Source organism: Ambystoma mexicanum, chromosome 13, assembly GCF_040938575.1.
Source record: "Ambystoma mexicanum isolate Mex_15411 chromosome 13, UKY_AmexF1_1, whole genome shotgun sequence".
NCBI lineage: Eukaryota > Metazoa > Chordata > Amphibia > Caudata > Ambystomatidae > Ambystoma > Ambystoma mexicanum.
In genome coordinates, this window is record NC_090938.1 from 469,202,577 (window position 1) to 469,226,580 (window position 24,004).

The window sequence follows — 24,004 nt, forward strand, 5'->3', positions numbered from 1 at the left end:
CGCTGGGGGTCACCAGAGGAAGTTACAATGACTGACAGAAGTGCCAGCCAGCTGCAACAACGCCGTGGCTGGCTGGCACTTCTGTCAGCTTGCCTGACTTAATGGCGGGCGCATCTTCCGTCGCGGCTGAGGACGCGGTGGGATAATGTGTTCCGCCAATACTGTGGTGTGAACCGGGGGGCCCTGGGAGGGCCCCGGCTCAGCCCCACTTTTTGGAGACTGCCGGGGCCCAGCCCCAGCTGTCCCCGGCCAACCTGAAGCACTGCTTTAAATCCCCTGGAGTGTAAGGGTAAGGCTTACACAGCTTACTCCTTGCTTGTACACCTCACTCTTGCACTTCTCCCCTAGTAAAATGACCTCCACAATGATTTGGCAGGCGACGTTGGAATTAGTGGTGGCGGAAATGTATATCCACTTTCATCTCCCCCTCTGTCTGAAAAACAGCATTAAAACACCCTTGACTGTCAAAGCGTAAAACAGTTATGTCTAATTTGTACACCTTACTATTATGCTCCGGGGGACTCCAGCATTTGCCCGCTCGTATTGTATCCGGCAGACATAGTGGAAAGATGATAACGTTGTAGCATTGTTCTGTGTAGAACGCGGTCGTGTATTTCTCGTAAATGATAGTGACACTAATCCCAGGAAAGAGGTGTGCAGATGGCAGCGGGTCTTGGGCACGAGTTCAGCATATTTTGTATCGTGGGAGTTTTTTTTTTTAGTGTCAAACTGTGTGATCTTCTGCATATCGCTGGCGATCAATGTGTTAAGTCTGAATGTAAAATACCAAATCGGTATTTCCAATATTGAATGAATCGGGCTAACCGCGTATTAACACATGCAGAGGGCAGAGTGCTTAAGTGAAAGAGTCCTTACTAATTGGCAGGCACAAAAAGCTTTCATTGCTGAGCGGAGCTTCTGGTTGAGAAGCAATGCTGCTATAAGCAGCGCCCACGTCAGAGCTCGCCGTTATGCTTCTGTTACTCTTCAGGGCCGTGCGACCCTGAAGCGGGAAAGCTGTCAATGTTTGTGACGTGTCTGTTTTTTTTTTTTCCCTAGGAGAGTTGCGCCCTGCGCTTTACCAATCCGACAAGGAGGGTAAAATGGAATGCTCACTCGCAGCTGCACTGGGAGAAGCGTAAATACACTGCGCGGGGTCAGAGGTCAGCTCGTTTGACAGATGTTCTTGTAGGAAGTGCATGTCTGACATCTTCCTACAAGCCGGTTTACACCCAGCTGTGAAATTACTGTCACCGGGTATAATTATGTTTATGTTTATTGAATTTATGTAATGATACAATTTTTTTTATAACGCGCTTAATACCAACGAGCGGTTTCTAAGCGCTCTGCTTTGTCTTGCTTCCAAGACAAACGCGTTGCCCCTGTGCTATCCTTCCTCATTGGATGAACGTTCTCCCAAGAACCAACAATTAACGTAATTCATAATAGTTTATGTTTTTATGTGGTGCTTTCAAAGCTGTGTCACAGTACCACTGTTAACATGTGTGTTTTAATTCTACTCTATTAATGAGCCAGAAAAGGATGAAATGCTGAGTTGGGCCTTCTGGGGTTTGACACTTAACTTGCAGCATGAAAACAGATCTCAGTGGACTGGTCTACAGGGAATGCTCCAGATTAGCTGGTGGGCCTCTGCACCATTGGTCGTTTTTTTCTGGGTACTCTGTTTTTTTACTCCTCTCACCCCCTCACCACCATCTCTCCTCATCCTCCACGTGTCTATATAACTGTACATAAATGCGTAATGTATCCCATGTAAAATGTGTAACCTGTAACTTTGAAGCTATGTGTAATAACTTGTAACCATGTCCTTTAAGTAGTTTTGTAACGGCGCCTAACTGCCCTTGGGCTTTGAGCCGTGGGTGTCGAGAAATTCTCTCCATCCACAATCGCTTTGAGTGTTATTATGCACATAACAATCAATTAGGCCTGCACATTTCCTAGCCTCATCCATACATGGATTGAGGTGGAGCTCATGCGCATTGAAATCTTCCGCAATAACTACCATACTAGCAGGGAATTGTTTATACCAGCTCTTAAGAATACACTCAATGGGCCTCTGTATGCCCTTTGTTGCTATACCCCCAGGGGCATACAGGTTTATAATGAGAGTCCAATTGATCACTAAATGACACAGACATAACATAAGAAGAGAATACAGCCACACAGTAAGGATCTAGGCTATAGAATGCCTTTGCTCCAATACATAAACCACCCACTGGGTGAACCCTCAAGGAGTGAGTGTATAGCAGGCCTACACAATATTCTATAGCCATCAAGTTCAAAAGGCTTAATTTTCCAGGTTTGTTGCAATACGAATATGTCGCTGGCCAAAGGATTACTCAAAAATGACCTGTAGCCTCTGGTGTTCCAAGAGAGCCATTTTAAAGTACACATTATATCAGAATGTTAATTGTTACAAGCCACTACTGCCTCAGGTATCCATTGGGCAACCACCCTGGATGGTTTTGGCTTCTCTACTAGTTTAATGACCAAGGTTAGAAGGCTAGTTGTTTCGGTATGCAATTGTCTAACAATGCAGAGCCAGAATCTGTTAACTGGATATTCTGAGGATCTTCCTTAGACTGAATATTAATAGTGTGCTTTTAGCACACAGTTAATTGATACCCCATGACCTTTGATTCCAGACTGCAAGACATTAATAATGCAACTACCACAGGTGAGGCGAATTCGACCAACACCCAGTTTGTGGGACTATCGATCTCGGGTAGTTCCACATGCATAATGTCTTCTGATCCAATGGAATTCAGACAGTGAATCTGTGAAAAATATCCAGTATAAAACTACGATTCATAAATGGGCTAAACCATTTTGGCTGTATTTCCTCCACTTTACACCATTTGCCCAATGATAAAGAATCCTTTTAGCCAAACTCCACCCCATTCGATGACAGGAAGGGAGCCCCAAATTGGACTTGGAGCTTAGGATGGGATTACAGGGCAGAAATGTATTTTGTAAATATAGTGCACCAGATGAGTTAACAAAATGTGTATTCTCTTTGTGTTGACAGTTATCAGTCCATATAGTAGGACGCAACTGGTTCCTGGTGTCCAGCTGCACTTGGGGAATCGGGTGCACACCACGTTCCAGTTCAACTAAAGGTGCGTGATGTTATCCTGAGGACACGTCCATTGCACCTGAATTGGACGACGCCTCTTTACCTGTTTGCAGCCATCTATCCATTGGGCCATGCAGCTGCATCTGCCACTCCATGCCGTCCTCCAACATTCTGATGAGTGTGGTTTTCTTCGGTGAGGGGGAGCAGTATTTTGACATTTACAGGCACGCTCCTCTACCGCAATACCGTTGCACTCTGAGCCAACGTGCTTCCCTTTCCGCTTTCTCTTTAGATTATATACTCACCGCCTCTGGTTTCGAGTAAGAGGTCGTTGAGGGAATAGGGTCGAGATCAGCACTAACAGCTACCTCCTGCAAAGGAGGCACAGGCAACGGTGAATCTCCTCATAATCCCACTCCTGATTGTGTCCGGGCCGTGGTGAAGCAGGTGTCTTCCTCTGTCGGACTTTGCCATTTAGAATCGCCTTCGGCATCCAGAATGATAAGTGGTGCGGGCTGTTTCAATACGTTTTGATTAAATGTTGGTTGGTGCTCTAAATCGATTAAATCAGGTTGCTCCTCGTTGGAGGTGATGTAGCTTTCTAATATAACGTCTACCACCCGAGCCACGATGCGTTTTAAGTCTTGTTGTTCCTTAGTGATATTCAAACACAGAGCAAACACGGCATCATCACTTGAAGCCATTGCATTCCAAGTGGGTAGAGGGTTCCATGTGTTAATATCCCAGCAAAAATATTGGCATACAAAAATATTGCCATATTTTTGTGGCAATATTGAGCCATGGTCCCTGCGGGGGACACCTCCGCAACACCTGCATTATTTTTAAATGTGCAGGGGGCGACCGCGCAACTCCCGCTCCCACAAATTATCCACCCAAAAATATTCCCTATGGCGTTCCCGACTAACATATATACGGCATTATTTTTGGTGGAGATAATATTACCTGATACCGGGTAAGAGAGGAGGCTTTAATGAAGGAGAGCCATAATCCTCATCGCTGTCACTAATCGACGTATCTGAAGAAGAAATCAAGTTTTCAAGAACCAGAGAGGCCAATAGGTTTGTCCCTATTATGTTATCACAATGCTCAGCCATGTGAAAAACAATGTCTACGAGACCCAATGAGTCACGTTGTAAACCAATACACATATTGAGCAGCGAGTTTTTGTTGTCTATTGAGGCAGATAAGATATCACCTAGATCCTGGAAAAGTTCCAGACAAGGTAACGGCGATGTTGCTTGCAATTCAGATCCTCCGTCTGCAGTAATCAAAGATGCCGCCCCAAAATATCTTGTAATTTTTTATTGTGTTTTCAACATACAGTCTAATGTATCTTTCTTAAATATAGGGATTGCGGTTGTTCAGCAATTGGTAACACTAGGCTGAGGCTGCGCTGCCGTTTACCCAAACTTGCAGAGTTGCTCAGTACATAGTTGTGCGCTGCAGGGGGTTTAATTTTATATCAGCAGAAAAAGGAATAGTCATTGATGTGCAGGAATATGAGGCTCATCGTACACTTTGCTTGACTCACTCTCCGCTCGCCGTAAGACTGCAAGACACTCTTCTCCACACACATCGACGTGCGCGCTCACGCACAAGGAAGACTTCTTGTAAAGTGCATGAGCAGGATACAGTGTTGCAAACCAATCCAAGGTTTCCAGCAGATTCGGTGACATGATCCCAGAGTAGAGATCACTTTAAACCTGCGACTGCAGCAAAAACATTGCAAAGCTGGTCAAAGTGTACTGTAATACACTCTACCCCACACTCCTCAACGCCATGTGTACTCTAGTCTTGCTAGAAACACATGATAGCCTCTGTTGAGCAAAAGGGAGGAGGATATTGATTGCATTCAGTGATGCAGCACTAAACCAACAGGAAGAAGACCAGCCCTGAACTCTGATACTGCCGATCAGTCAGGCGTTATCCTGCCCAGTTTAATGAAGAATCCGCCCCTAATTCTGCATCAGTTTCGTAACTTTCAACCTGTTAACTAGCAAAAGAGGGAGAAGACCAACCCATCCTGCGCTCCTATTAACCATTTTGCTCCCCAAATTGTCAAAGACTTGGGGCCTCATTAAAAGTTGGCCGGTGCAGTAATAACGTGCCGTTATTGACGCATACTGGCAGGTTACCGCACCAGCCATCTACAATGTTGGTAGGCAGATGGTTACATCATCCATAGCTACTGCCCCTCCCCGGCCGAATACCGTACAGGTGAGAAGCGTTAGTCACTAAGGCAACCATACCTCCCATATCCCAGGCAAGTACAAAAGGAGATTGACACAAACCAAACTAAAGATGGCAAGAAAAACATATCTCACTCCACAGGAAGTGGCGAGTTTCTACTGCTCTTCTGGGCCTTATCTAAGAGCCAGGGACATTCACCAGGTAAGTGTCCTGTTCGGGGAAAAGAACGGGCCACATGGGTGTCACAGTTAGACTGTTAAAATGTGTGGGGATGCACTAATATAGCGCTATGTGTTTGCGTTGTCTCTCCCGTGCAGCTTTGTGATGGTCTTAATAGTCACAATGAGATTCCGATATTAGAGAAAATAAATACTTCAGGCCCACCAGAGCTATGGTAGGTGAGTCTAGGATCTTGTAGGATTCACTAATTTGCAACCATAACTCCACGATTGTTTGCATGAGGGAGGTGGGGCCCTGTAACAGGAGCTTTACGATGATGTATAAAACATAACAGATTTCACACGATCGGTCGGTCCTGCCTACTTTGTCACCACCATATGTGTACGTAGGCGACCCAGGGTTAGATGCACCAGTTATGCACGCAGCAGCACTCACAAACCATTGCCCATTGCATGGTACAGCTGGACAGCCCTGTAAGGTGGGTACATTGACACCTATGTCGAGCACACAGTGCATTGCCACTTAAGACAGATTGCAGTAAAACAAGAGTTTTGGAATCCACAACCATAAATCATTTACGTTCCGTTCCTTATTTTTACTGTAGGGATACAGAGCCGAAACATCTCCTCCTCCCGAGGGCACTGTTCTGCAAACATTAAGAATTCATCTATAATGAATCCAATATGTTGAGGACGGGTCTCCTCGAAGTCCAATACAGAGTTAGGAATCCATCCCCCTTCCAATAGAGTAACATCAGTAGTGTAAGATACATAAGTAATTTAGCAATATCTTTGCGTGTGTCATTTCATATTGTGCATGCATTTGGCGAATTGAGCAAACCTTTGCAGCAGAGTTGAATAGACAGTCTATTGGACCTCATTCCTAATATGCCGGTATTCTGGCGGTAGAGTCACGAGAATACCGGCAACTGGTACTTGCCTTTACCAGCACCCGGTCTAGTGGAATCGCCACCGGATTACAGGTGCTGGCGGTACGGTGTAAATCCCCATTCATGAAGTCCCATAAGATTTTCCATGATTACCGCCACCGGCAATGCCGGAGGCGGTAACACGTGCTTTTTTGGCTGGTAGTGCGCCTGGTTTACCTCCAGCATTTAGCTGGAAGTAACCCAAGTGCCCCACCGGCAAACCCATAGTCGGGTGGTCCGGTAAAGTGCTGGTATCCACGGATACTCAGTAAGCAAGTCAGATTCAGACACAGGTCGAGATAAAGTAGGGGTGTGTCAAATATGTAGTATAGAGTAAATACATGTCATTTTTATTGCCTCCATACAGGGTGCATATGCGGTCCTGAAGAAGGCGTTTTTTTAGCACAAACTGCCGAAACACTGAATGAGCAGGGTGGCTTATAGATACGCACTTTCACATGCATAGTTACTTAGTAACGTAGACCCTGATTACAGGGCACCTGCAGAATAGGGATTACTGACCTGATAGGATTCTCTTTGAATACAGTACGGATGAGCACCCAGACACTTTACACTGCACTTACCACTTTAAGAGCACGTTAGCCCTTTAGTCAGTTCCATTGATTGTGTTGTTGTGTTGTTATAATGTGATATTGGATGTTTTTTATGCGGCAAACCCTGTTATCATGAATGATGTATCATGTGAAAACATGTTTACAATTGTTTGTTACCCTAATGAGAAACATAAATAAAATAAATATATAAAAATACATTTGTTATAAAGAAATGTAACATATCTGACTCCAGCTAAAGAATATTTACAGCATTGAATGCCACGAAATAATGTAATTAGTTGATACTGTGATATGCATGTCAGGAACCGTGTATTATAACAAGCAGCGTCCACGTCAGAGCCGGCGTGTGTGCTTCTGTTTGTCTTCGGGGCCATCCGACCCGGAAGCGGGAAAGCTGTCAATTCTTGTGACGTGTCTGCTTTTCTTCCTAGGAGACTCGCAGCCCTGCGCTTTACCAAGCCGACGCGGAGCGTAAAATGGAATGCTCATTCCCAGCTGCACTCGGAGAAGGGCAGGGTCAGAGGTCAGCCCGTTTGACAGATGTTCTTGTAGGAAGTGCATGTCTGACATCTTCCTACAAGTCAGTTTACACCCAGCTGTGAAATGACTGTCACCTGGTAATGGATGAATGTCCTCTCAAGAACAAAGAAATCACCGAATTCATAACAGAATATGCTTTTATGGAGTGCGTTCTACACTGCGTCATAGCACCACTGTTAAAATTAGTGGTTTAATTCAACAAAATGATGAAATCCTGAGTTGGGACTTCTGGGGCTTGACAGTTAACTGCAGTATGAGCGCATATCTCAGCACCAAACCGTTCTGGACTGGTCTACAGGGAATGCTGGAGATTTCTTGGTGGGCCGCTCCACCATGGGCCGCATTTGTCTGGCTACTTTGGTCTTCTGCTTCTCTTACCCCCTCCCGCCATCTCTACTCATCTTCCACATCTCTTGAAAGTTAAGAATTTGTTATAAATCTTCCAATATGTTATCCCTCACTCTTGACAAATATTATACTCCAATGTTTTCTATGTTTATTTTTGGTACTCCTGTATAGGGAAAGGGTGTTTTCAGATTCACTATTTGCACCCATTTTTCCAATGTTGTTGTTGCTGGAGAAGCCCCCCCAACTCCCGACCAAGCCCTACTTAGATTTGGCTTGTTCCCACATTGTTATATAAAGCTAGTTTGAAAAACATGCCCACGGTCGATTTTGGTTCCCAGTTCACTCCTGGCATGAAAACAAGTTTCTCACAAAGCAATCTATTAAGCAAGCCCACATGAGCTGTGTAGATGTGGATGACTATCGGCCACCCATGTCTTTGCAGTGATGATTGTGGGAAGTAAAGGTGCTGTGGAAAGCGCCACATGTACTCTAGCCATGCTAGTAACGCATGACAGCCTCTGTTCAGCGAAAGGGAGGAGGATATTAATTGCATTCAGTGATGCACCCCTAAACCAACAGGAAGGAGACCAGCCCTGACCTCCGATGCTGCAGATCAGTCAGGCGTTATCCTGCTCAGGTTAATGGAGAATCCGCCCCTAATTCTGCATCAGTTTCATACCTTTCAACCTGTTAACTCACAACAGAGGGAGAAGACCAACCCATCGTGTGCTCCTATTGACCATTTTTCTCCCCAAATTGTCAAAGACTTAAAGGCCTCATTATAGTTTGACAGGTCCGGTAATAACGTGCCGGTTTTAACGCATACTTGCCCATTACCGCACCAGGCAACTACAAGTTTGCCGGTGTGGTGGAAGAAGTACCTCCAGCTAAGAGCTGGCGGTAATTCCGACACAACTACCGGCAAAAACTGCTTTTATTACTGTCAACAGTATTACCGATGCCAGTCATAGCAGCAAATCCCCCAATGGAGTCCAATGGGACTCCATGGAATGGGTATTTACCACTGACACCAGCGCTCACAATACAACCGGACCAAGTGCCAGTATCAGTATTTCCATTCGCCACTATGCTGGTGGATTTTCTGCAGGATACAGCAAACTTATAATGAGGCCCTTAGTTTCAATCACTTGCCCTCATCTCTCTGAGCTCTTTAATCATTCGCTCTCTCTCTCTTGCTCTATCGCTCTCTCTCTCCCTACTTCAAATCTGCAACTGTCTTACCCCTGTTGAAGAAACCCTCTACTGACCCAAACATCTCTGCAAACTATTGCCCAGTTTCTCTCTTTCCCCAATGTTCAAAAGTCCTTCTTTGTGGGGTATTTGACAGATCACTAAGAACCTTGGGGATAATGACCATGGAGATCCACTTCAATCCGGCTTCCATAGTAAGCACCCTCGATACTGCACTCGTGAATGTCTCCGACGTTCTCTCTAGTGCTCACCACCATAAACTCTCTTCTATGCTCATCCTTTTGGACCTTTCTGATGCTTTGACACTGTCTCTCCTCCTCACTCTTTAGGATGTTAGGTTTCACAAAATTGCTCTTGCCTGGATTGCCTCCTACCTGGAAGATTGACCCTTTAAAATCTCTTGGAACTTGCAACCTTCTAAACCCACCCCTCTAGCCGGTGGTGTTCCCCAAGGATCAGTCCTAGCACCTCTGCTCTTCACCTTCTATTCCTCTGCCCTACGAAGACCTATCTCTTCCTTTTCGGTATCACCTTTTTTCTGAAGACACTCTCATTCTTCTCTCCATTCCCTCCTTCATCCCAGCCATCTCAGAACAGATTGCAAACTGTCTCTCTCCAATTAGCCACTGGATTGCTCTTCACTGCCTTATTCTGAACTTTCAAGACTGGAAGTCATCTTTCTCCCGGCTTCTAACGCCAGTCCCTAACCTCTCCTATCTCTTTCCCACTTGACCTTCTTCCTCTCTCATGTAAAGCTCGCAACCATGGCATCCTCATTGATAGCGGCCTACCACTGCAACAATTCATCACTACTACCACCTCTAATGCTCTTATTAACCTCATCAACATTTGAAAAAATCATCCTTTTCATACTAACCACTCTACAAAAACTGTAATCTACACTCTTGTGCTCAGCAAACTAGACTACTGCTCAAACCTACTCTTGGACTTCCTCTCTACTCCATCCCCCCTCTAGACAAAGTTATCCACTTTGCTACCCACACTCTCTACAACATACCCAGATTCTCCCCACTGTTACCTACTCACATGTTGGTTGTCTCGCAATGCACAACCACTCTTTTTTCAAATTCCTTCTCCTAGTTTACAAAGCTATCAATGGTCTTGCTCCTCATTACCTGTCTGATCGTATCTCAGTTTACTCACAGTCTCACGCCGTCTGATCCTCCTCTGCACTCAACCTCACTATCCGATACCCACCCTGTGCCTTCTATCGCTCCCGTTCTTTCTCCCTACTCGTCCTGCTGCACTGGAACCCATTGCCCTTAATAATCAACGCCACGCCAACTATGGTTCTTTTCTGATCTCGGTTTTAACTTCACGCTAAAGAGGGAGCTCCCCATGCCCTCTTCCCATCCCCGCAACCCGACCCCACCACTACCTCCAGTAACACTTAATATAATTGTGTATATTTAATTAGAACTCCTCTTTAGTTTGAAACACTTGCCCCCTTGGGTAAATGTTCCCTTTGAAAGTTACCTGTTTTATTTATATACATTTTGTTTCTGCTTGTTGTGTTTGGTCCCTGTTATAGGTCCTCATGTTTTACACCCTCACAAACTGGCTCACTACTTGTTCTCATCTTTATGCTCTTGTACAGGCACCCTTCATGGGAATGCTTCCGCCATCTGTTAATGTGTTATTATAAGTCATTTCTGATCAGCATTGACATCCCTGTTCTTCAGAGAAATTACAAATACAAAGCAAGTGTTTTGGAGGGTGATACCATTGAATTCAATGGGTCAACTTTTTCTAGGGATAAGAATGTTTTTCTGGGAGTGAGATCCCACTAAAGTCTATGCACTGAATTGAACCGGATGGGGGTGGGAATTAATCCAAGGCAATTGACACCTCCTAATGAGGGTGAATGCAGGTATTCAGAAATAAAACTGGAAAGCAGGGTGAAGAACATGAAACAGTCTTCTCCTGATATGCCCCAGCATACTGGAATACCATCCCAATTTTGGTCGGGAAAGCTCCGGCCCTCCTGCATTTAAAAGAAAATTACATTAGAACAGCTTTTAGGTGATTCCTATATGTACCCAGAATACGACCACTCTGTGATTTTCTTATAAATGTACCCACCTTGTCTCTTTGATGTATGTACGGCACTCTGTTGCTCCAGAACTAGGTTGGCACTCTGTACTGAGGAGCGGGTTTCACTGATGGGCCCATAGATCAGTGTGCACCCTCTAGTACCTGTAAGACAAGATAGCTGCACCAGGTGAGGACTGGGGGTGCAGGATTCACTTGCTCCAACACGACTCAATAATGAGGACGTTTAATGACAAGTACATCAAAAAGAGAAACAAATGGAAATCAGCAGCATTGCGATCACCTGTCTCGCTCCAACTTCCTTGAACTTCAGTCGAACAGCAATAGTTATAGGCAAAACTCGTCATCACTGGCGTCTAATTCTACAAAAACTCGACCTGCAATACAATTGGTTAGGAAAGGTAACTTAAGTATAGGTGCTATATCTGTATATGATAATAGGGCATGCGGATTGGATAACTCTTATCGGGTGGGTTTCTACATCACATGTGATTGACGTCACTACAAGTACGACATCTTATTGGTTCTACTATCTATAGTACTCCAGATATCTTGGTCCATTGTGATTGGGCAGGTTACACCCCTAGACATAAATCCCCATTTTAATTAACAGCATGCAGAACGGACACCCATGTGCCTGGTGTCCCAGGTTTCACCCTGCCTCCCTTCCATCAATCAGTATCTTAGGGCTATATGTCAATTAGTTGGCTGGGTATGGCCTCGAAACTGTAGCCTCTTATCGGGAAAGGTTATGGCCTCCTTGGGTCCTGGATGACATCGGACGGTGGTACCTCTTCGCGCCTGGCTGGTCACGTGTTAGTTCACCATGAATCTGCTTCAGTTTCCAGATTTTAGTGTATTTAATTCTGTTTCGCCCTCGCCACCTGCCTGGCCCCCCTTATCTTTACCTTCATGGGGCAGGCTGGTATGCTCTGAAGTTTGTGTCTTGTTAGCTTCCTCTGGATGACCTCGATTTCCTAGGCATTAGCCACTCTTTGTTGAATTTCGATTCCGCTCCTTCTCCTGCCTCTGGCTGGGTTACGAAACATGGCCTGTAAGGCCTCTAGCAGCCTGGTACATTTCTGCTTTTACAACGTGGAGTCGCACTTGCATAATGTGTCTTATTGAGGTAGATATATAGTTGGCGCTTGCCGCTCTAATCTTATGCTAAGCATTGCAAGTAGTATCGTTTCTTTAGCCTCTTGCGTTCCAAGCCTATTTACACACGTTTAACGAGTCGGTTGCTTCCATCTTGTCTCGTAGCAACGTTTCCTTACGTTTTAACATTGTCTCTTCTCTGTGTCCATTACATTTATTTTCGTAGTTACTCGCACTGGCGTGCTTGTCTTCGATAGCCGATTTTGTTCGTTCACGAGTCTGTTCAGGCCATTGTGTCATTTCCACTGGCCTTTCATTAGGGCTCTTTGGGTCTCTTCATGGACCGTCTGTAGGTACTCTTCATTTCTTATCAGCGACTGATACAGCTGTCTGATAGGGTACTGTGTTGCCCAGATTTGTCTGGTTATGGGCGCTTCAACAGGTATGGATCTTCTGATGTATACTGGGCAGAGTCCCAGCGCGGCTCTCTGTTGATTCATTTGCTCCTCATATGACACGTACCTTGGTGAGTACTCTCCTGGTACCTCGAAATGAGAGGCAGGGGTGCAGGCCATGTCTGGGACCTCCTCTACAACTCTAAAAACACAAATACAAATAAAAATATGTGGTCTTTGTCCTGTTCTCTTACTGACCTGGTGCATGCATGCCTCCATACAAAACCAGTAATTCTAGCCCCTGCTTGAATTTCAAATGACCCGTAAAAAATACTTTGTACTCGATACAGTTGGAGCATCCATTTTTGGACATTGGGTTATGTATTTCGAGAGAGAGAGAAAAAAACAAAGGACAGTCTACTAGTCAAATAATAGTACCAAACAAAAACAATTAAGCAATATGCCCCGAGCAGCGGGGGCATTATCGACTCAGGTAATGCCCCAGGGTTAATAGTTATAGGCCACAGTGAAGTGAGAGCCTTAACGAAGGCCCTGGGCCCTGGGGCATTACCAGAGTCGATAATTCCCCTGCCACGAGGGGCATATAGCTATTAGAAACCCGGTCTGGAAGATCTGCGTGACCGGGGCACTAAAAGCATTTTTTTCTGTCCCAAAACACTGCAGCGTTTCCGGACAGAAAAAAAAAAAAAAAAAAGAAAATGGCCATCAGGAAAGGGAAAAAGGAGTCTGTTTTCCATTTCCATGGCGGCCATTGGAAGCGGACCCGCTGGGAACAGAAGTGTTCCCAGCGCGTCCGTTCCACAAAGACGACAGAGAAGAAGGTAAGTCATGTGGAAGGGCGGGAGGGGAAAAAAAGGAAAAACAAAAATGTACCTGAGTCCCCGGCGGGGGACGATGGAAGCCTTGAGTCGTGTAGAGGCTCGGAGTAGAGATGGCCTGCTTCCAGCCTCCTCATTGGCTGAGGGGCTGCCACGCCCCCCGCCGGGGACAAAGGCATGGGATCCTTTCATGGTCCTTTCATTCTGATTGCGCCCTCGCCGGGTACTAATATGCATAATTCAACACCAATAAACCATCTTTCATGCAACTGGAATCAAATGGAATGTTCTCCATAAAGTTCACATGGGATCAGAACCTCTGTCCACTGTCAAATGAATCCAGTAGAAACCATTTGTGACTGGTCAAGTGAAATTTACATCGGAAAAAGGCTCCTCTGGAACTTTAGCGAGAGACATTCTTGGGATTGCATATATGCAGCACTGTGCAGCAGAGATCTGGGTTATGGTTCCCCACTCACACTTTCCAGTGCCAGAAATTATATTTGCATTCGACAATCAGGTGGCTGGAACAGTAGCAAGATTTTACATTCTCTGCCCCCTGTGCAGCCACCCTAGGCACTTCCCCCGGGAGGTGCCATTTCCTTTTATTTAGGTGGTGAGGCAACACAAAGCCTCTGCCTGTTGCCTCCTTACCCTTTGACCCCTCCCAACTTACCTGATAGACCAGAGCTTTGAGCTCTGGTCCCAGCGCTCTGTCCAATCCTGGCCACTGCCAAAGAAATGGAAAAGGGACTTAGTCCTACCATGGCTCAGGATGGCGGGTCATTAACGGTCATGTCCGCTCCCCCACCGGGAGTGAAAGCCATATTCCTCACTGGTCCAATCTAAAAGAATTACAGAGAGCCCACCTCATGAATGTTTTAGATGGGTCTAGGCTGCGCTTCTCATTGAGCTTGGCGTCCAATACCGGAACAGGGGTTTTGATGGCACAACAGACCTCCATTTGTACTTTTGTATTGCAGTTTTGGGAGCCGCAGAGATCTCTGTATTTTAAGTGTGCAGTGGTCACAGTGGGAGAAGAGTGGAATATGAAGATGCTATGCTTGAGAGAAGGCATCAATGTCAGGGAGGCCAATGTCTATTAGCCTTAGTCTTGGAAAAAGCATTCACAAAGTTGAATGGCTCAGCCGCGCACAATTCAATTTTGTGAAAGCTTTACATTTGCTCTACATCTTAGTAAAATGGGGGTATGCACAATGTTGTGTGTATCGGGTGAAATTTGGAGAAAGTCATAACGCTGCACAATTTTAAATTTATTTTTCAATTGCCAGTTTTACAAGATTGCTGGGAAAATTCCTCCAAAAGACTAATTTGCAGTAATTTTTCTTCCTCAAGTTGAGTATGTTTTCTTAGTTTGTTGAGAACATAGCCAGCAAAGTTAATTTGCTGACTTATTGTCAGCAACCTGGCAGGTTTTGGACATTATGTCCAACACATTTACTAATTGCATTTATAGTTCTAATTTTGGATAATGTCAATTTCATGCAGAATTTCACAAAATTGGCTAAAGTGAAATTGCCCAATTGTACACAGGGCGACATTCGTAGCCCTTTGTGATTGTAGGACAAAACCACTAGCTTGGTGGCACCAAGGGCTTGCAAATTCACCCTACACAAAACAAATCTAGTGCCATTCAAACAAGGAGATAATATGGGAACCTTATTGCTGGCCATTCTTGAGGAGGCAGGTATGGATATAGGCACCTGCTATTATTTTCTTTTGACTAGATACCAATTTTAAATAAGAACTTTCGTTTAAAAGCATTAATTAGTGATAAACTATTGGATCAGCCCCATTAATACATAACAACAAAGATGTTCCTCGGGTTTACGCTATCCACCCCACCCCAAAGAAGGCTTCTTAATAGACCTAACCTATAATAACAACAGACCACACTTACATTCATTCCGGGTTTATTCTCAGGGTCTTACATAGCAGCCCCATAAAGCAATATCATCCCACCAGATGCGTGCTCAACCATCATCAATGTGGTCCAAGGCAAATTTCCATTACTTCCATCGCCTCACCATCCAGTTCAGCCATGCACCCAGATTATCTGCTCCATTTTATCCTGAATGACTCTGGGATTAATGTCCTGTCAAAGTAACAGAACAACTGCAAAAGGCCTCACTCCAAACTTGACAGTAGTCATCTTGTCCCTTATGGACCAATAAAGGAGGGCACAAAAATAAGAGGTGGGGGTTGTCGCAAAGCCATTGATATCCTCAATACTCAAATTGAAGTTAAACAAGATTTTTCTATTATAAGGAAACTCAAAAGCAAAATGTTGTCCAAATCTTCCTGACATTGGGTAAAATGTCTCTCAAAGAAATACCAGTCCCCTTAAAAATATTTCAGATTTCCTACAGTCTCAAACAGTTCTGAAATATTCTTGTCTCCTTCATCAATTATTTGAGATGTCAACAGCATGCCCAGTCCAGGGAAGATCCGGGTTGCTGGTCCTGGCAGATGCCTTGGTTGGGATGATGAGTTCTTTTTCGTGTGGGGAGTCTCTGCAAGATAAGAGACCAAACTGTGAGCATGAGGTGCTTCTCATTAAATTTGGATTGCCTCCCTTTCCCACTGCCCTGATCCTGTAACCCCCAACCCCAGCTGGCTTTCCTCCTTGCTGCCATGCCACATGCTCATTCATAAGGGATCAATCCCCCTTTGCTGGCTTCCTGTCCATACTCCTCAATGCTCGGCCATATGCTTGTTCCCCCTCCTGCCTTCCCACACACCCTGTACACTGGACCTCCATCTCTGTCCTACTCTACCTCTCTTCCATCACCTCCTCTATAGCTCTCACCTCTATCTCCTTCTTGCTCTCTCTCATCCATTACTTATTTGATGTTATCTCTGTCACCTACTCCTTAACTATCTCCTCCCCCTGTTCCTGATTCTTTCTCTCCACCTTCTCCTTTCAACTTATCGCCACCACCTCCACCTTAACTCTCTCCTTTACCTCCCGTTATCTTTTTCTTAACTTACTCCTTGTATCTTGTCTTCTCCACTTGATCCATAAATCCCTCCCCTACCTCCTCCTGATTGTTTTCCTGGCCTCCTCTTTTGATCTTATCTCCATCACGTCCTCCTTATCACACTCATCCCTGTCCTGTATTTTTCTCCAAACTCCAGTCCCTTTGCTGCTCTTAACCGCTCTAATCTCCTGTAGCCAGTACCTCACAATTCTTTCAGTCCCCAAACTCCCACACTAGCCAATTATCTTCCCAGAAATATATAGGACCTTTACCTCCTCCCCCTGGTGCAAGCTGTCCATAAGTGGTTGCATTAGGCAGTACGTATGAGTTCATTCTGGGATAGGTTGGCTATATTAAACATGAGCATGTCAGGTGTTTTTGTTTAGGAGCACTGACTGCCATCATACCCAGACCATGCTAAGAAGAGGGATGGTTGCCATCTTGGAATAGGCAAGTGGGGTGCACATTCACATGGAAGTTGGATCCTGCTTAGCATGTTACGGGCTTCCGTTCATAGAGTTGGCTCTCCAGAGCTCTTTCATTTCCACTGCCTGATGTTGGGAACAAATGGTATCTTAAAACTGCACAAGTCATATTGTCCCACACCAGCACTGTTGCTGTCAAACTACAGACATATTACAGGGTCCGCAAATCTCATGACCAAGTCATTATCAGATGTACCAACGCTTTATCCATCAGTGCTGAAATGAAGAGTAAAGTTGGTATAACACATGTGAAGGTCCTCTACCTGTTCACTGTGGCATGGTGGGGATTGCCAGTGGATCCTCACCATGCCGTCCTTCGGCTCCAGCATCATGCATGCAGGTTGTGGCACCACCCAACCCCCTTGTCTACCTCCCCATCCAGCTAGCAGCTAAAGTAGGGGACTTCATCACAGATTCCACTGTAGAACATTCATTTAGTCAAACACATGAGTTTATCACTTTCCATGTCCTCAGATCTTCAAACACTTACAAGGAAAATGGCCCAATCAGATTTTTTGATAATGTATTCTTAGGGCTTGATATATGGTAACAGACAAGTACTAATCTTGCCAGCAAACCACTTATATGTAGAGATGGGACTGCAAAAAAATGGGGACTTACACTGCCACCGCCACTTATAATCCAGCAGTAATACCACCGTACCAGGTGGTGGTAATGCTAATTGTGTTAGGTGGTATTCCGGCAGATTTAGGACTGGGATACTGCCCAACTCATGATGAGGCCTATCTTGGCTTTCCAGATGGTTCTAGGTATTCTTTAAAAAAGATTAAGATTCTGAGGGAATCCAGAAAACAGGCAAACTAGTACGTGCAAAGACGGTTTCATAAAGTTAAACCAGGTAAGGGAGTCTACACATCATGTATTAATAATTTCCATTTTAGTGGAGAGTGGAGGCTTCTCCTGATGCATAAATCATGATACATTGTGAAGTAACTGAAGGATGATTATTCTGTCTGTAACTTGGGCAAAGAAGGAATACATTTCAAAGAGTAGAGGCATTTGGCACCATTCCCTATAATCCATCATTGTACCTGTAAGGATATTTGGCGTGTTACAGTACACAGTACAGCAATACTGCACAAGTAGCACAATTTTTTTTGCAGCACCACCACCACAAGGGTGCGGTGCATTGCTATATGGGTTAGCAGATTAACAAGGAAAGACAGACTATTCAGTAAAAAACGATTTTAACATATAAGATGCAAATCTATTTTTGCAGTTAAAAGCACACGTGTTCATTTAAAAATGCTCACTATTTTTCACCTGAAATGCCTATATTGCTAGAGACACATTTGAAAATTAACAGCTAACCTATTAACCATTAACCTGACTAATAAAACCTTATTTTAATATAACCCACTAATAAAATGTGTTCTCTACTGCAGAATTAGGCATACTCTGAAAACCAGTTAAATGAGTATGCAGATTTTTTTTTCTTCTCTTCTCTGCCTGATTATCCGTGTTGTTGTGCACAGTAACGGCAGGAAGGAGGAAGTCAGATTTGCAACAATTGCAAATGTATAAGCGAAGCTATTGTTGAAGAGTAGGAGGATGAGAGATGATGGATTTCATTGGGACACGTCATAAAGAGGGCTGAGAGGAAAGTTTTAGTGGGCAGTAGCAGGGAAAAAGACGAAGAGACATCTTTCTGCACTACTGGGGAGAAGACCTGGCTGTGGGGTCCTGACTGAATGCAAATTCCGGTGTCCTGCTGCAGTCGAGACTGGGGAAAGCTGAAAGAAAAACCTGTCCACTGGCTGAGGCAGTCCTATCTGAAAAAGCTGAGAATTCCAGGCAATGACCCCGGCTTGAGAAGGCAAGCGTTCCTTTTTGCTGGAGTTAATCCAAGAGAGCCACATTCACAGAGAGAAGCCTCTGAACAGATAAGGTAATTACCTAACTGGGGGAGCTGTGTGTGTGCACGGAAATATGCAGTCAGTGTAGAAAAATGAAAGTCCCGTGCGTGTCTTAATCAAGTGCTAATGTTGCAATTTAAGTTCTGTTCTCCGCCACTATAATTGCAGTGTGTCATAGAAAATGCTTTTACTGTACCATTTTATTTATTTCTGTAAAGAATGAGATCATGTCTAAATGCAACTTTTATAATACAGAAAATATTTGAAAACAGACGGGTGGTTTATTTTCTATTTACCATTACAATGCCAATGATGTGGGGAGATTTTTAAACAGTGCAATGGTCATTTTAAGACAGATGTGTGCATGTCAGAATCAGTATGAATAATTGTGAGTGACTGTAGTATAACTTGTTGGAGGTACATGAGCCAACGGGAAGAGAGACTCTCTGAACATAGCTCCCTACCGTATATAAGGTAGTGGAAATTACCACAAAACTACCACATATAGCTCTCTGTCGTAAATAAGTCAGTGAGTTTGCCCATGGTGGCGCACCAACACTATCACTGGAAAATGTGGTGTCCCTAGAATGCAGGTCTGAGGTCTCTCTAGTGATCACACGAAAAATCTAAGCGAAGATAAGGGATTCTGGACATTGGGGCCACAAATAAAACAAGGGAATTATGCTCACCAAAATACCACCAACCACGTATACCAAATAAGCAGGTCTGGGTGCTGAAATAATGCATGTCCATTGTATTATGGTTGCACATGGCCAAATCTGAATACAAAGAGTGATTATTGCTAAGTTATTTTTCGGCGGTAATAAAATACCGTCAGGCCCCAAATCTCCACAAAATACCCTACATATATATGGTGCGTTGGCCGGGAACCGAACCCGGGTCAACTGCTTGGAAGGCAGCTATGCTCACCACTATACCACCAACGCACCATATATATGTAGGGTATTTTGTGGAGATTTGGGGCCTGACGGTATTTTATTACCGCCGAGGCGAGACTTTGAAGAAGTTGCAAGACAAGTGAAGGTCCTTGAGAAACAAATCAAAACATTAAAACAAGAAAAGGACGATCTGAACAAGGAATTCATTGATTCTAATGAAAGATTAAAATCCCAAACGAAAGAACTGAAGGAAGCCCACAGTCAGCGCAAGTTGGCTATGCAAGAATTCTCAGAGATGAATGAGCGACTGACAGACCTACGCTCGCAGAAGCAGAAATTTGTCCGCCAGCTCCGGGACAAGGAGGAGGAGATGGAGGCTACAATGCAAAAGGTGGAAGTCTTGAGGCAAGAATTACGAAGGACTGAACGATCCAAAAAGGAGCTGGAGGCACAAGCAGAAGCTGCTGCAGCAGAGGCATCAAAGGAACGGAAGCTGCGGGAGCGAAGTGAGCACTATTCGAAACAGCTGGAAAGTGAGATGGAAGGGTTGAAGCAAAAACATGTTGGTCGGTCACCAGGAGTTAGCAGCACAGAGCATCAGCAAGAGATCAGCAAACTGAAAGCTGACCTGGAGAGGAAAAATGTTTTTTATGAGGAGGAACTGTCAAAAAGGGAAGCGTTGCGTGCAACTGAAATCCGGAACCTGAAGAAGGAGCTGCGTGACGCTGAGAGCCATCAGCTCGCCTTGAAGAAGGAAATCATGATCTTAAAGGACAAATTAGAAAAGACAAGGAGAGAGAGTCAAAGTGAAAGAGAAGAGTTTGAAACGGAGTTCAAGCGGAAATCTGAGCGAGAGAAGGGTCTGCTGATGGAGGAAAATAAAAGGCTGTCTAACGAACTGGACAAGATTACCACCATGTTTGAAAGAATGAATGTGAACAATCGACAGCTGGAGGAGGAGATGAGGGACCTTGCTGATAAGAAGGAATCAGTGGCGCATTGGGAGGCCCAAATTACCGAAATCATCCAGTGGGTGAGTGATGAGAAGGATGCGCGAGGTTATCTTCAGGCTTTGGCCTCTAAGATGACAGAAGAGCTGGAGACCCTAAGAAATTCTAGCCTGGGCGCGAGAGCCACGGACATGCCTTGGAAGATGCGTCGGTTTGCAAAACTAGATATGTCGGCCCGGCTAGAGTTACAGTCCGCTCTCGATGCAGAAATTCGAGCCAAGCAAGCCATTCAGGAAGAACTTAATAAAGTCAAGGCAGCCAACATTTCAACGGAATGTAAACTGCAAGAGTCTGACAAGTTGAATCTAGAGCTTCTGGCGCAAATTGAAAAACTGAAGAAGGAGACCGACGAGCTGAGATCTGAAAAGGGTGTGAAGCACCAAGACTCCCAGAATTCCTTCTTGGCTTTTCTGAATGCACCTACCTCTGCCCTGGATCAATTTGAAGTTGATTCCGTGGACAACTTCACCATGTCCAATACGCCTTCACGGGACGAGGATGTCAAATCTCATCTACATTCAAGATCCAGGTCGCCTTCCACGACAAGTGACATTGAACCTTTGGAGATCGCTGATCACCCGCCCCGGTCAATTCAGACACCAACGATGAAGGCGACGTACATTAGTACGGGTGTCCCCACACCAAAGCCTAAAGCAAGTCCCTGGGAATGTCCAGTGGATGGCCATTTTCAGCGAGAGATTTTGCGTGGGTTACCTGTCAGGATTTGTAAAGTATCCCTTGCTGGCTGAAGGGAATCCATACAGCCTCCTGCATCCGGATGACCACACGTTATCTTTTATAACACAACAGCCAACGGACGCTATCTGCGCGGTCGAAATATCAAACAAAGAATATCTGCTGTGTTTTAGCAGCGTTGGAGTTTACATCGACTGCCAGGGACGGAGGTCAAGACAACAAGAACTGATGTGGCCAGCAACTCCATCGTCTTGCTGTTACAACGCACCATACCTCTCTGTGTACAGCGAAAACGCAGTTGATGTCTTTGATGTGAACTCTATGGAATGGATTCAGACGGTTCCTCTGAAGAAGGTGCGACCTTTAAATGTAGATGGATCATTGAATCTCCTAGGATTGGAAACTGTCAGATTGATCTATTTTAAAAACAAAATGGCAGAGGGTGATGAGCTGGTTGTTCCTGAAACATCTGACAATAGCAGGAAACAAATGGTTAGAAATATAAACAACAAGCGACGCTACTCCTTCAGAGTACCTGAAGAGGAGAGGTTGCAACAGAGGAGGGAGATGCTTCGAGATCCAGAAATGAGGAATACGTTAATTTCCAACCCCACCAACTTTAATCACATAGCACACATGGGTCCAGGAGATGGCATTCAAATCCTAAAAGATCTGCCGATGAATCTTAGACCTCAGGAAAGTCGGAATATGTTCAGTGGCTCGGTCAGCATTCCTTCGATCACCAAATCACGCACAGAACCTGGCCGCTCCATGAGTGCAAGCAGCGGACTGGGAGTCAGGTCAGCAGCACAGAATGGCAGTGCTTTAAGGAGGGAATTTTCAGGAGGGAGCTATGGGGCAAAGCGTCAGACAATGGCATCGCCTTCAGACCGGTCGTTGTCCTCCGGTGGAATGGAGCCAGGGAGTGATGCTCCAGCAAGGGACTATGAACGTGAGGACTCTGATTCCCCAAGACATTCTACAGCTTCAAATAGTTCCAACCTCAGCAGTCCTCCTAGCCCAATTTCACCTCACAAGACCAAGAGCCTCTCACTCGAGAGTACTGACCAAGCAAGTTGGGACACATGAACTGCTCCAGCGTTTATGGCGAGTGACATCCCAGCAGCTTTTTGTCCCCTAGCTTCTCTTCAGTTGCCCCAGGTCTTTTGCTTTCCTCCACCCTACGGCCTCTGCACATGACCAGGCATTAGTGATGTGGGCAGAAAGGACTCTGCCTTCTCCAACTACATGCAGCAGCACTGAATCACCCCAACTCATGAGCAAAAGTGTTAGTGATCAAGAAGCAGCCCAGAGGGTCGGCGAAAGAGAGACCTACTTTAACTTTCAGCTAAAGGAATGGCAAATGTAAACATGCAAAACCAATTGGGAAGCAATGCAGTAAAATGTTTCATAAAGCGTTACTTCAACACTCCGTTCAGGACTATCACTGTGTTCCTCACATATGGCTTATCGAAGGTGCAACGTTCTCCCAAACATGGCCAGCAATGAATGTGTATCTGATTGTTGCCAACAAACTTTACTAGTGGAGACAATGCATATTCGACAGCATTAGAGTTTAGCAAATTCAACTTTAAATGTAAGATACAAATGTATATACAAGCATCATTGATTCAGTTGGACCAAGATGCCTATTTAAGACCCTTTCCTTTAATTTAATGTCCTTCCCATTTTCATACTAATTATTCAAGATTTTAAGCTGTAAGGAAAATGCAGGGATTTGCCAGTGGCAACTCTCTTTGTAAATGGTTGCAAGGGGATATTTTAGATAAAGAAATTTGAGACTCTAATGTGATTTGAAATCACTAAATTGATGTCCTAAATTTCATTTGGAGGTGTTTTCAATTGTTAGAAGGATGAAGTTACCAGATAGCCCTGTTCATGCATGCCGCAATCCACGCAGGAAGTCACAGCGTTCTCTTTTCAAGGCCCTCCTGTACTTACTGTGGCGGTATACCTCTTTCCTAATGCCCAAGATGACAGTGGACAAGAATTCGCTGACAAAGGACAGGAAATCGCGACTCTCACTGCTTAACAAAGAAATATCTAGTTCACAAAAAGACTGGGAGAGAGATCTTCTGCCAGACACCTTTCATCACCAATAACCAAAACCATGCATCAATGATGCACCGAAGGCGTGTAAAATGTGCTGTTCAATTAAGCCTGAGCAGGAAGAATGTTATTTTTTCTATTAGGTCATCTGCTAGCCTACATACTGTTATCTTAGTTGTGAACTGTGGTCAATTACGCATATGAGAAACAGGAAGCATCTACGTCTCTACTCTCTTTGGTGTCTTTAAAGTACTAGTGAACCATAGAGAGATCCATTCACCGAGAGAGAAGCAATCACCCTTCGTCAAATTACACATTTTCAGTTTGTTTTTCCACGTTAAAGCTGCAGCTCTGCATACGAATAATTGATCTCTAAAAGGCAATTTGCTTATCTATTATTCTGAGAAACCCTCAAACACCCTCTAGAGTTCAATTGAAAAGAAAGTGATGGATGGAAAGGATGTATCTG

The 24,004-nt window shown here is 44.7% G+C and overlaps 1 pseudogene; it reads left to right on the forward strand.

Moving 5' to 3' along the window:
* The first annotated feature begins 5,419 nt into the window (after window positions 1–5,419).
* Window positions 5,420–23,690, forward strand: LOC138520433 (serine/threonine-protein kinase MRCK alpha pseudogene; annotated as a pseudogene).
* The last annotated feature ends 314 nt before the right edge of the window (window positions 23,691–24,004 follow it).